Below are 11740 nucleotides of genomic sequence, written 5' to 3'. Positions count from 1 at the left end.
CATCCATTTTAAGATTTCACTGCAGTCCTATTTGTTTTACCTTGTGGTAACAAGCCTTATATATTGTGGTCAAATGATGTTAAATTTACTTTCAACTTTTATTTCCATTAAGTTGAGCCTCTTATTAGCCTGCCTGTCTCCCTGATGCCTTTTCAGCACCATGGACAAGAGCCATTAGGAGCGGTTCAACTCTGCCAAGCCTTTTTCTCGGGCGTCACCCTAAAAACAACAGAGGGGCAACAGCCACCTCGTCTCCTTTAATAGGGGTGACTGAACACTCCAATACAAAGGGACATTAGAGGGAAAAGCGACCGTCTCTTGCTTTGGGGATGCGCGTCAGGGGACCACGGTAGCCAATCTGCTTGAGCACGTAGATGCTCGTAATTCACGACCCCCCTTTGCTGTCTCGCGCAGTGTTCTTGCTGACTCAGTGCCTTACAGCAGTGCTCCCTGTTCTCTCCACGCATCGACCAGAAACTGCGACGCAGGCTCCCTCCAGTAGCCTAGCCCACTTCTTTCACCACCAACGCCGCACAAACTGACAGACATGGCTAAAACAGCAATTGGTAAGCTAACGGTTTACCGTTATTTGTCTGTGTTTTTGGGACTTGTTGATAGCCGTGGTGGTGGTTTTGCTTGACTGTGTGTGAGGATGCTGCCTGTGTGAGATAACAGCGGCGACACCTTGGCACAAAAGACTGCCAAGCATTGAATCAGGGGAGCGGTCAAAGTCTGTCGCATGTCAAACAATAGTCTTGTTTTCTACTTGTGAGTGGTGAAATCATCTTGCTTTTGTCTACCTTGAGCCTGAACTGCATGCATTCGTTTATGTTTTATTCCCATATCAACAGGGTTGGATGATGATTGTGGGCCACACTTTATGATTAAATCGCCTAGCCCAGTAATATTGTATTATATATAGATTCAATCTCCAATGTTACAGTGTGCATAACGCGAATAAATAGCCTAGATTGAAGAAATCCAATGGCACATTAGCGATAGGTAATTCGAACGCGATAGGGAATCCATGGATGGATGTTGGATGTCGCACCTGCAGCTCTAGCCCCCGACACATGCTCATACAGCAACATAATGCAGACAGACCGACCGCACCCAATATCCCGATCTCTCTCCCTCTCATCATGAGTGCAGAGCAGCTCTTCAAGGTTCTAAATTAATCTAACCCGTTACAAATCCTATTATAGAGACTGGACTAGCGTTTGTTAGAATGTTATGCTCAATCCATTTGAATGATGAGAGGAATTGTTGAGAATAAATTCATCTTTGTTCGTGCACTTTATATCCAAGCTAAAGCTGTCAGGTGAAGAATTACGAATTGCAATGAAAATTAATGGAAGGAGGTTGAAATGTGGCATCATATTCCAGCAATTTCATGCCTGGTCCTGATATCATTTTTATTGCATGGGCTGGGCCTGATTTGCTTACACAGTATGTGCACCTATTACATTGCTGCGTCAGTCACAATAAATGTTTAAAGACATGTTCGAGTTTAAAGTGTAAAAGCCTATCCAAGATTCGGTAATGCGTAATGGAGCACATTTGTGCGCATTTAGGGCCCTTTTGAGTGAGGCCCGTCTCTATGGTGACGGTCAAGCGTTTACTTTTATTCTGGATGAATATGTCTGTGATGCGCCGGCAGACAGACAGCAATAAATGGAAGTGTGTCAGGTCCTGAAGTCTGTCTGCATCAGCAGCGGGCTTGTTCATCATGACCCGGGCTGGCCGCGTCGCTGTTATGTTTTTATTTATTATTGATCTACACAGGGCGAGTGGGGTGGGCCAAACACCCCGGGGTACATCATCGTCATAGACGTTGTCAGTGGGTGCAAGGGCAGGTAGGTCGGCAGGCAGGATCAGCTGTGGGTTGGTTGTGTACCAAATAAATAACAATGACTGGAATAGAAATGGACATTAATATGAGAATATGTACAGTCTGAGATCAATGCACTTTCTGCAAGGGGGCAAGCAAACAGACAAGGCAGGAAGACAGACAGACAGGAAGACAGACAGACAGGAAGACAGACAGGCAGGAAGACAGATAGGCAGGAAGACAGATTGACATGCAGGCAGACAGGAAGACAGATAGGCAGGAAGACAGATAGGAAGACAGACAGACAGACAGACAGATAGACATGCAGGCAGACAGGAAGACAGATAGACATGCAGGAAGACAGATAGACATGCAGGCAGACAGGAAGACAGATAGACATGCAGGCAGACAGACAGGCAGGATATTTGAGAGATGTGGCATACACAGCCTTCTCCAAATTGCATAAAGCTGCAGGCCTATTGACCACAAGCCAAAATGCATGTTCTTGGCCCACTTGGCTTCTGATTTGTCTATTGACATCAAACATGCTTCATTAACATCACATATCCTCAGATCTGTTAACATAACACATCCATTAACACACAGATCCTCAGATCTGTTAACATAACACATCCATTAACACACAGATCCTCAGATCTGTTAACATAACACATCCATTAACACACAGATCCTCAGATCTGTTAACATAACACCTCCATTAACACACAGATCCTCAGATCTGTTAACATAACACATCCATTAACACACAGATCCTCAGATCTGTTAACATAACACTCCATTAACACACAGATCCTCAGATCTGTTAACATAACACATCCATTAACACACAGATCCTCAGATCTGTTAACATAACACATCCATTAACACACAGATCCTCAGATCTGTTAACATAACACAACTATTAACATAACAGATCCTCATTCATTTATAATTTATATTTAATACATTTTCTCAGATCCTGATTATTAGGTTGTATGTGTAGGGTACAGCCTACGGTCTGATCTCTCAGGCAAGCCCATTAGTTAGGTGTGGCCACCAGATTTCTCCTCTCCAGTCTTTGTGTTCAGGGGCCAAAGCTTTCTGGGAGAATGGCGCCACCCAGAGTTCGTCATGCACAGCCTCTGCAGTGTCACTGAGTGCATCCCTGAACCAGTTCTGCCAGACTCATTCTTGTGCCTGTTGTTGCCATAGAGCTGTATTCATCACTTCTCAAGACCAATCGATAGTTGGAGAAGAAAATGTATACGACTGAAGCAAAAGATGAAATCCAATATCCCAGCCAGAGAGGAGAGGCTATTGTTAGGAACCTGATGAATGCACCTTAGTTAAACTAGTCATTATATCTTAACATGTGTCCAGGTCTATGACATAACACCAAAATGGAACATTAGTCTTTGGGTGTGGTATCAAACATTGAAACCGTTTGGAATTAGGCGTGTAAGGCCTCTTGTCTGCATTTCAGTGTTCAACAATGCATACTAATGTCTGAAACCTCCCTTGTTGGTAATATTCTCCACCTACCATCCCACTCAGTAGCCCATTTTCACTCTAACCCCTCATGAATGCTGTAATTACACTACTGATTATATTGTAGAGTAAAGGCTGGGTTGTAAACTAACTGAGGAGCTTTATCCACCGCACGCACGCACACACACACACACACACACACACACACACACACACACACACACACACACACACACACACACACACACACACACACAGACACACACACACACACACACACACAGAGACACTCACACACACACACACACACAGACACTCGCACACACACACACACAGACACACAGACACTCGCACACACACACACAGACACTCGCACACACACACACACACACACACACACACACACACACACACTCATGCACACACACACACACACACACACACACACACACACACACACACACACACACACACACACACACACAGAGACACACACACACACACACACACACACACACACACACTCGCACACACACACACACACACAGACACTCACACACACACACGCACACACACACACACACACACACACACACACACACACACACACACACACACACACAGACACTCGCACACACACACAGACACTCATGCACACACACACACTCATGCACACACACACACACACACACACACACACACACACACACACACACATACACACACACACACACACACACACAGGGGACAACACACAGTATTGAGTTGGGGTGGAGGGAACAACAGGACAGTATTGGGTTGGGGTTGGAGGGACAGGGGACAACAGGACAGTATTGGGTTGGGGTGGAGGGACAGGGGACAACAGACACGGGGGGACAACAGGACACACACTCATGCAGGACAGTATTGGGTTTGAGGTGGAGGGACGGGGACAACAGGACAGTATTGGGTTGGGGTGGACACAACAGGACATGGAGGGACACAACAGGACAGTATTGGGTTGGGGTGGAGGGACAGGGGACAACAGGACATTGGGTTTGGGGTGGAGGGACAGGGGACAACAGGACAGTATTGGGTTGGGGTGGAGGGACAGGGGACAACAGGCTGGGACAGGGGACAACAGGACTGGGTTTGGGCAGTATTGGGTTTTTGGGACAGTATTGGGTTGGGGTGGAGGGACAGGGGACAACAGGACAGTATTGGGTTTGGGGTGGAGGGACAGGGGAAACCAGTATTGGGTTGTAACAGGGGACCAGGACAGTATTATTGGAGGGACGGGAACAACAGGACAGTATTGGGTTGGGTTGGAGGGACAGGGGACAACAGGACAGTATTGGGTTGGGGTGGAGGGACAGGGGACAACAGGACAGTATTGGGTTTGGGGTGGAGGGACGGGGACAACAGGACAGTATTGGGTTGGGGTGGAGGGACAAGGGGACAGGGACAGTATTGGGTTGGGGTGGAGGGACAGGGGACAACAGGACAGTATTGGGTTGGGGGGACAACAGGACAGTATTGGGTTGGGGTGGAGGGACAGGGGACAACAGGACAGTATTGAGTTGGGGTGGAGGGACAGGGACAACAGGACAGTATTGGGTTTGGGGTGGAGGGACGGGGACAACAGGACAGTATTGGGTTGGGGTGGACGGGGGGGACAGTATTGGGTTGGGTTGGAGGGGGGACAACAGGACAGTATTGGGTTGGGGTGGGGACAGGGGAGGGACGGGGACAACAGGACAGTATTGGGTTGGGGTGGAGGGACAGGGGACAACAGGACAGTATTGAGGGACAGTATTGGGTTGGGGTGGAGGGACGGGGACAACAGGACAGTATTGGGTTGGGGTGGGGACAACAGGACAGTATTGGGGTTGGGGTGGAGGGACAGGGGACAACAGGACAGTATTGGGTTGGGGTGGAGGGACAGGGGACAACAGGACAGTATTGGGTTGGGGTGGAGGGACAGGGGACAACAGGACAGTATTGGGTTGGGGTGGAGGGACAGGGGACAACAGGACAGTATTGGGTTGGGGTGGAGGGACAGGGGACAACAGGACAGTATTGGGTTGGGGTGGAGGGACGGGGGACAACAGGACAGTATTGGGTTGGGGTGGAGGGACGGGGGACAACAGGACAGTATTGGGTTTGGGTTGGGGTGGAGGGTGGGACAACAGGACAGTATTGGGTTGGGGTGGAGGGACAGGGGACAACAGGACAGTATTGGGTTGGGGTGGAGGGACAGGGGACAACAGGACAGTATTGGGTTTGGGGTGGAGGGACAGGGGACAACAGGACAGTATTGGGTTGGGGGGAGGGAGGGACAGTATTGGGTTGGGGTGGGGGACAACAGGACAGTATTGGGTTGGGGTGGACGGGGGGGACAGGGGACAACAGGACAGTATTGGGTTTGAGGGGGTGGAGGGACAGTATTGAGTTGGGGTGGAGGGGACAACAGGACAGTATTGGGTTGGGGTGGAGGGACAGGGGGACAGTATTGGGTTGGGGTGGAGGGGGGGGACAACAGGACAGTATTGGGTTGGGGTGGAGGGACAGGGGACAACAGGACAGTATTGGGTTGGGGTGGAGGGGACAACAGGACAGTATTGGGTTGGGGGGACGGGGGAACAGGACAGTATTGGGTTTGGGGTGGAGGGACAGTATTGGTTGGGGTGGGGACAACAGGACAGTATTGGGTTGGGGTGGAGGGACAGGGGACAACAGGACAGTATTGGGTTTGGGGTGGAGGGACAGGGGACAACAGGACAGTATTGGGTTTGGAGGGACGGGGGGGACAACAGGACAGTATTGGGTTGGGGTGGAGGGACGGGGGGACAACAGGACAGTATTGGGTTGGGGTGGTGGGACAGGGGGACAACAGGACAGTATTGGGTTGGGGTGGAACAGGACAGTATTGAGTTGGGGTGGAGGGACAGGGGACAACAGGACAGTATTGGGTTGGGGTGGAGGGACAGGGACAACAGGACAGTATTGGGTTGGGGTGGAGGGACGGGGGACGGGGGACAACAGGACAGTATTGGGTTGGGGTGGAGGGACAGGGGACAACAGGACAGTATTGGGTTGGGGTGGAGGGACAGGGGACAACAGGACAGTATTGGGTTGGGGTGGAGGGAGGGACGGGGGGACGGGGACAACAGGACAGTATTGGGTTGGGGTGGAGGGACAGGGGACAACAGGACAGTATTGGGTTGGGGTGGAGGGACAGGGGACAACAGGACAGTATTGGGTTGGGGTGGAGGGACGGGGAACAACAGCACAGGACCGGAGGGGTTATTGATTATCTGTGGTCTCATGCTAAAGGATTACAGCAGGAAGCACGGTAACTGCCTCTGTTTCCGTGGTGAGGAGGAGATCTCCATGGGAATGGAAGAGGATGCTCAGTGTAAAACTTGCTGAAAAGATGACTAAATGATTTCTCTTCGCACAGTAAAATTGTGTGTTTTTAGTGCACCCTAATAGAATAACATGTTGTTTAGAATTGGGTCAAACCGTTGAACAAATGAATTTAATGTACATATCTTTTCCAGTATAAATCTGTTGACAACATTCCCTAAACACCAAAACACACAGCTGGCCAGGGCGAGAACAGGCTGACAGCTACCAGCCGCAGTTATCTTCTGACCTGCTCAATAAGTACTTAACCTGCATGATCTGCTCCACTGAACCACCAATTGTTCACATCACTGACATCACTGACAAACTGAGTTGTCCTGAAGGGAAAATGGCTGAAACACACACACACACACACACACACACACACACACACACACACACACACACACACACACACACACACACACACACATCCCACTTCCCTTCACAGTCTGCATAAACAAAGAAACCTCAAGCTGATTCTTCTCACCAGACTAGACCGCCTTTGATGATCATGCGTTCTTTTATTTTTAAGGATTTGCTGAATATTTATTTTCCTGAACATCTAAAGATGGCGATGCAATGTGATATGATAATTTATGTCTGTCTGTCTGTCTGTCTGTCTGTCTGTCTGTCTGTCTGTCTGTCTGTCTTTCTGTCTGTCTGTCTGTCTGTCTTTCTGTCTGTCTGTCTGTCTGTCTGTCTGTCTGTCTGTCTGTCTTTCTGTCTTTCTGTCTGTCTGTCTGTCTGTCTGTCTGTGTGTGTGTGTGTGTGTGTGTGTGTGTGTGTGTGTGTGTGTGTGTGTGTGTGTGTGTGTGTGTGTGTGTGTGTGTGTGTGCGTGCGTGTGTTCTCCACAGCGTACAAAGAGAAGATGAAGGAGATGTCTGTCCTGTCTCTCCTCTGCTCCTGCCTGTACCCAGAGACACGCAAGAACCTGGTGGGAGAGTTCCAAGGTAAACAGAAATGTCACCTGACTTTTTAAAATGTTTTTTTCCCCAACTTACAGCAAAGGCAACCAAGAGGCAATTAAAAACAAAAGTGAAAGTTTGATTTGCGGTAATATTATCACTACAAAGGCAGGATTTAGAGTTTCCCTCTGTGGTTTCCCTCTGTCCATCCCCTTCTTCTAGTAGCAGGCATGGAGGTGAAGCCCATCAACAAGCGTGCCTCTGGCCAGGCCTTCGAGGTGATCCTGAAGCCCCCTCTCCGGTGTCGGACACAGCCCACTGCGTCACCTCGCCCCCTAAGAAGGATGTCTCTCTGGAGGACATCCAGAAGAAGCTGGAGGCCGCTGAGGACCGGAGGAGAGTGAGTCCGTTAGCATAAGCGGACAACTTAATTCCGTCACTGTATCACACTGAATCATGCTAGCATACGACACTTTGTCCTATCCTTCTTAGCCTATACGTTGGCTTGGCTTAGACTTTGACTGTTATACTTACTTACTTACTAAGCAATGATCATATTCATCAGGCAAAGGCACTAAAACTAATTATTACCCTCTCGTTCCCACCTTGTATCTTGGATTATCCTGCATTCTACTCTATTCTGTTCTATTCTACTTTTTTTCGATTATATTCTTCTCTATTCTATTCCATCACCGCTTCAGTCCCAGGAGGCCCAGGTTCTCAGGGCCCTGGCAGAAAAGCGGGAGCACGAGAGAGACGTGGTGATGAAGGCCATGGAGGAGAACAGCAACTTCAGCAAGATGGCAGAGGAGAAGCTGACCATGAAGATGGAGCAGATCAAGGAGAACCGCCAGGCCTACCTGGCCTCCATCATGGAGCGCCTGCAGGAGAAGGTGAGAATAGAGTTTGGTGGGAAAGATGTTAGGTGGAGACAGCAAGACCAGGGGAGTGGACAAGGGTTTGATATTTTTCAATAGGTGCTTCGAGCATCATTCACAGATGAAAAACTGGCCATTGTAGTTGAATATGTCAGCTGAAAGGGAAGCGTAAATTGACAGACTTGAACCAGAAAGTCTCAGGGCCGGGTCAGTATTGAGAGGTGTCCAACATGGCAGCATCTCTCTCTGTGTTGTCCTCAGGAGAGGCATGCCCAGGTGGTGCGCAGGAACAAAGAGCTGAGGGAAGAGCTGACAGCGTGAGCAGGCGAGGGGCGCCACAAACCATCGTACCCCCCTACAGCCACCCTCCTGTACCCTGTACTCCTCCGCCCCCTCCCAAGGGACTCCCCTGACAACCCCACTTCTACAGCACCCCCAGCGTCAGAAGACCCCCCCCCCCCCTAGAGTGAGGAGGAGGACCCACCGGCACCCCACACCAACAGCATTAGCAAATGGAGGGATTGCAAAAAAAATGACCAAAATGTCACCCACTCCTCCCTAATAAATAATGTTTTTTGCTCGATTTCAAATGCTGAAAAAAGAAAAGATGAAAAGCCAACCAAGTTATAGTGGGTATTGTTTTTTGTAAATACTTATTTTTTTGTTATATACAGTAGGATAGTACAGCAGAAGTATTGCAGTGTGCCATTTTAGCATTTTCTCTATCTATGGATGTACTTTTATTTAATATTTTTTCTCAAACAAAAATCGTTTGCAGTTTCTCTCGTACTATAAGGCTTCTGTGTTGTTGTTCACCAGCTAGCCGACGTGCGTTTGCACTGGTTATTTTCTGACCATGTCTGTGTCAGTCAGTCAGTCAGTCAGTCAGTCAGTCAGTCAGTCAGTCAGTGTGGGGATGATGATAATACAGGCTGCTCATTGACTTCCAGGAGAGAGACTAGCTAGACATTAGGAGAATACTATAGCTTTTATGAGCCAATTCTCTCCTGTCTGTCTGTCTGATCTCCCACTCTCTTGCATAGAGTAGTTCATTCACACACATGCAAGCGCACACACATGCACATACACAGACTGAGGAATTTGGCAAACATGACATGTCGTTTAAGAGGAGCTTGCTAAATTCTGTCAGTTGGGCATCGCAGAAGTCACATGACATCCTTGGTTCATACCGTGATGTCACAGAGGGGTGTTATGGTCCTTTCTCGTTCCCAAGACCCCCTTGCGTCATCTGTCAATCACTCTCTCAGCATGTACTGTATGTACCATCTTAGACGTATAGATAATGTAATCGTGCCTAGAATGCTACAAGCTCATATAGCGGTTAACGCTTAAGCAATGGTAGATCACTAAGTAACATCCATGTCCTTAAATAGGCTAATGGGCCCTCTCAGCTCTTTCATGTTGTGCCACAGAGGAACCAAGCCAAATGCTACTTACGGAGGTTTCACTCTCTATGGAGAATCATAGTTTGACTCTCTCACTATTGAGAATGAGTCATTGTACCGTCGTCTCTTAACTGTGTACGGCAAACTATGGCACAGGAGAACAAGTAGGCAACATTAAGACGTAAGAAAACAACCAACACACAGACATATAATAACATCTAGAAGATCCTGACATGACAATGGAAGACAAAGGGTGCATGTTTCAGTAGGGGTGGGTGGATGTGTGTGAGAGAGTGTATGTTTCAGTAGGGGTGGGTGGATGTGTGTGAGAGAGTGTATGTTTCAGTAAGGGTGGGTGGATGTGTGTGAGAGAGTGTGCATGTTTCAGTAGGGGTGGGTGGATGTGTGTGAGAGAGTGTATGTTTCAGTAGGGGTGGGTGGATGTGTGTGAGAGAGTGTGCATGTTTCAGTAGGGGTGGGTGGATGTGTGTGAGAGAGTGTGTATGTTTCAGTAAGGGTGTGTGAGAGAGTGTATGTTTCAGTAAGGGTGTGTGAGAGTGCATGTTTCATTAAGGGTGTGTGAGAGAGTGTGCATGTTTCAGTAGGGGTGGGTGGATGTGTGTGAGAGAGTGTGCATGTTTCAGTAGGGGTGGGTGGATGTGTGTGAGAGAGTGCATGTTTCAGTAAGGGTGTGTGAGAGAGTGTGCATGTTTCAGTAGGGGTGGGTGGATGTGTGTGAGAAAGTGTGCATGTTTCAGTAGGGGTGGGTGGATGTGTGTGAGAGAGTGTATGTTTCAGTAGGGGTGGGTGGATGTGTGTGAGAGAGTGTATGTTTCAGTAGGGGTGGGTGGATGTGTGTGAGAGAGTGTGTATGTTTCAGTAGGGGTGGGTGGATGTGTGTGAGAGAGTGTGCATGTTTCAGTAAGGGTGGGTGGATGTGTGTGAGAGAGTGTGTATGTTTCAGTAGGGGTGGGTGGATGTGTGTGAGAGAGTGTGTATGTTTCAGTAGGGGTGGGTGGATGTGTGTGAGAGAGTGTGTATGTTTCAGTAAGGGTGTGTGAGAGAGTGTGCATGTTTCAGTAAGGGTGGGTGGATGTGTGTGAGAGAGTGTGCATGTTTCAGTAGGGGTGGGTGGATGTGCGTGCGCCTGTGCTGTTTCTCTGGTTTAGAGCTTAATTATACCAGCCAGGAGGTTGGAGCTGTATATCCAACCGTCCGTCACATACTAATGACATCACAGCGTCCTGTCTGAGACATCGCAACATCCTGTCTGTGACATCACACCGTCCTGTCTGCGACATCACAGGGTCCTGTCTGGGACATCACACCGTCCTGTCTGCGACATCACAGGGTCCTGTCTGGGACATCACACCGTCCTGTCTGCGACATCACAGGGTCCTGTCTGGGACATCGCAACATCCTGTCTATGACATCACACCGTCCTGTCTGCGACATCACAGGGTCCTGTCTGGGACATCACAGGGTCCTGTCAGTGGTGATGAACCTGGCTGTCTCTCTCTCTTCCTGTTTGTGTGTTTTCCCCCTCCACATATATCTTTGTGAGCAAGCTGTGGTAATTAAAGGTTTGGGGTTCTGTGAATGATATTGGCTTTGTTTGTTCTTATTCTTTTTTGTTTTATTGCCTTTGAATATGACAAAAATAATTCAAAGGACCAATGAAAAAAATATTTATATCTGTATTATCCTAGAATGTTTATTTCTGTCTCTGAATTAGTTTTGAGAAATAAAACAAAATATGGAAGAGACAAAGGAGAATAGGTGGTCTCCCACAGTTGTAGAGTCACATATGACCAGCAGGTGGGGACAAAAGCTCACAGTTG

General features: G+C 48.5%; 1 pseudogene; it reads left to right on the top strand.

Moving 5' to 3' along the window:
• Positions 1-214: 214 nt before the first annotated feature.
• LOC115131267 (stathmin-2-like) lies at positions 215-11502 on the top strand (annotated as a pseudogene).
• The last annotated feature ends 238 nt before the right edge of the window (positions 11503-11740 follow it).

This window comes from Oncorhynchus nerka, linkage group LG7 (assembly GCF_034236695.1).
Source record: "Oncorhynchus nerka isolate Pitt River linkage group LG7, Oner_Uvic_2.0, whole genome shotgun sequence".
NCBI lineage: Eukaryota > Metazoa > Chordata > Actinopteri > Salmoniformes > Salmonidae > Oncorhynchus > Oncorhynchus nerka.
The sequence above is the reverse complement of the archived record's forward strand: the minus strand, read 5'-3'. Positions and strand labels throughout refer to the sequence as shown.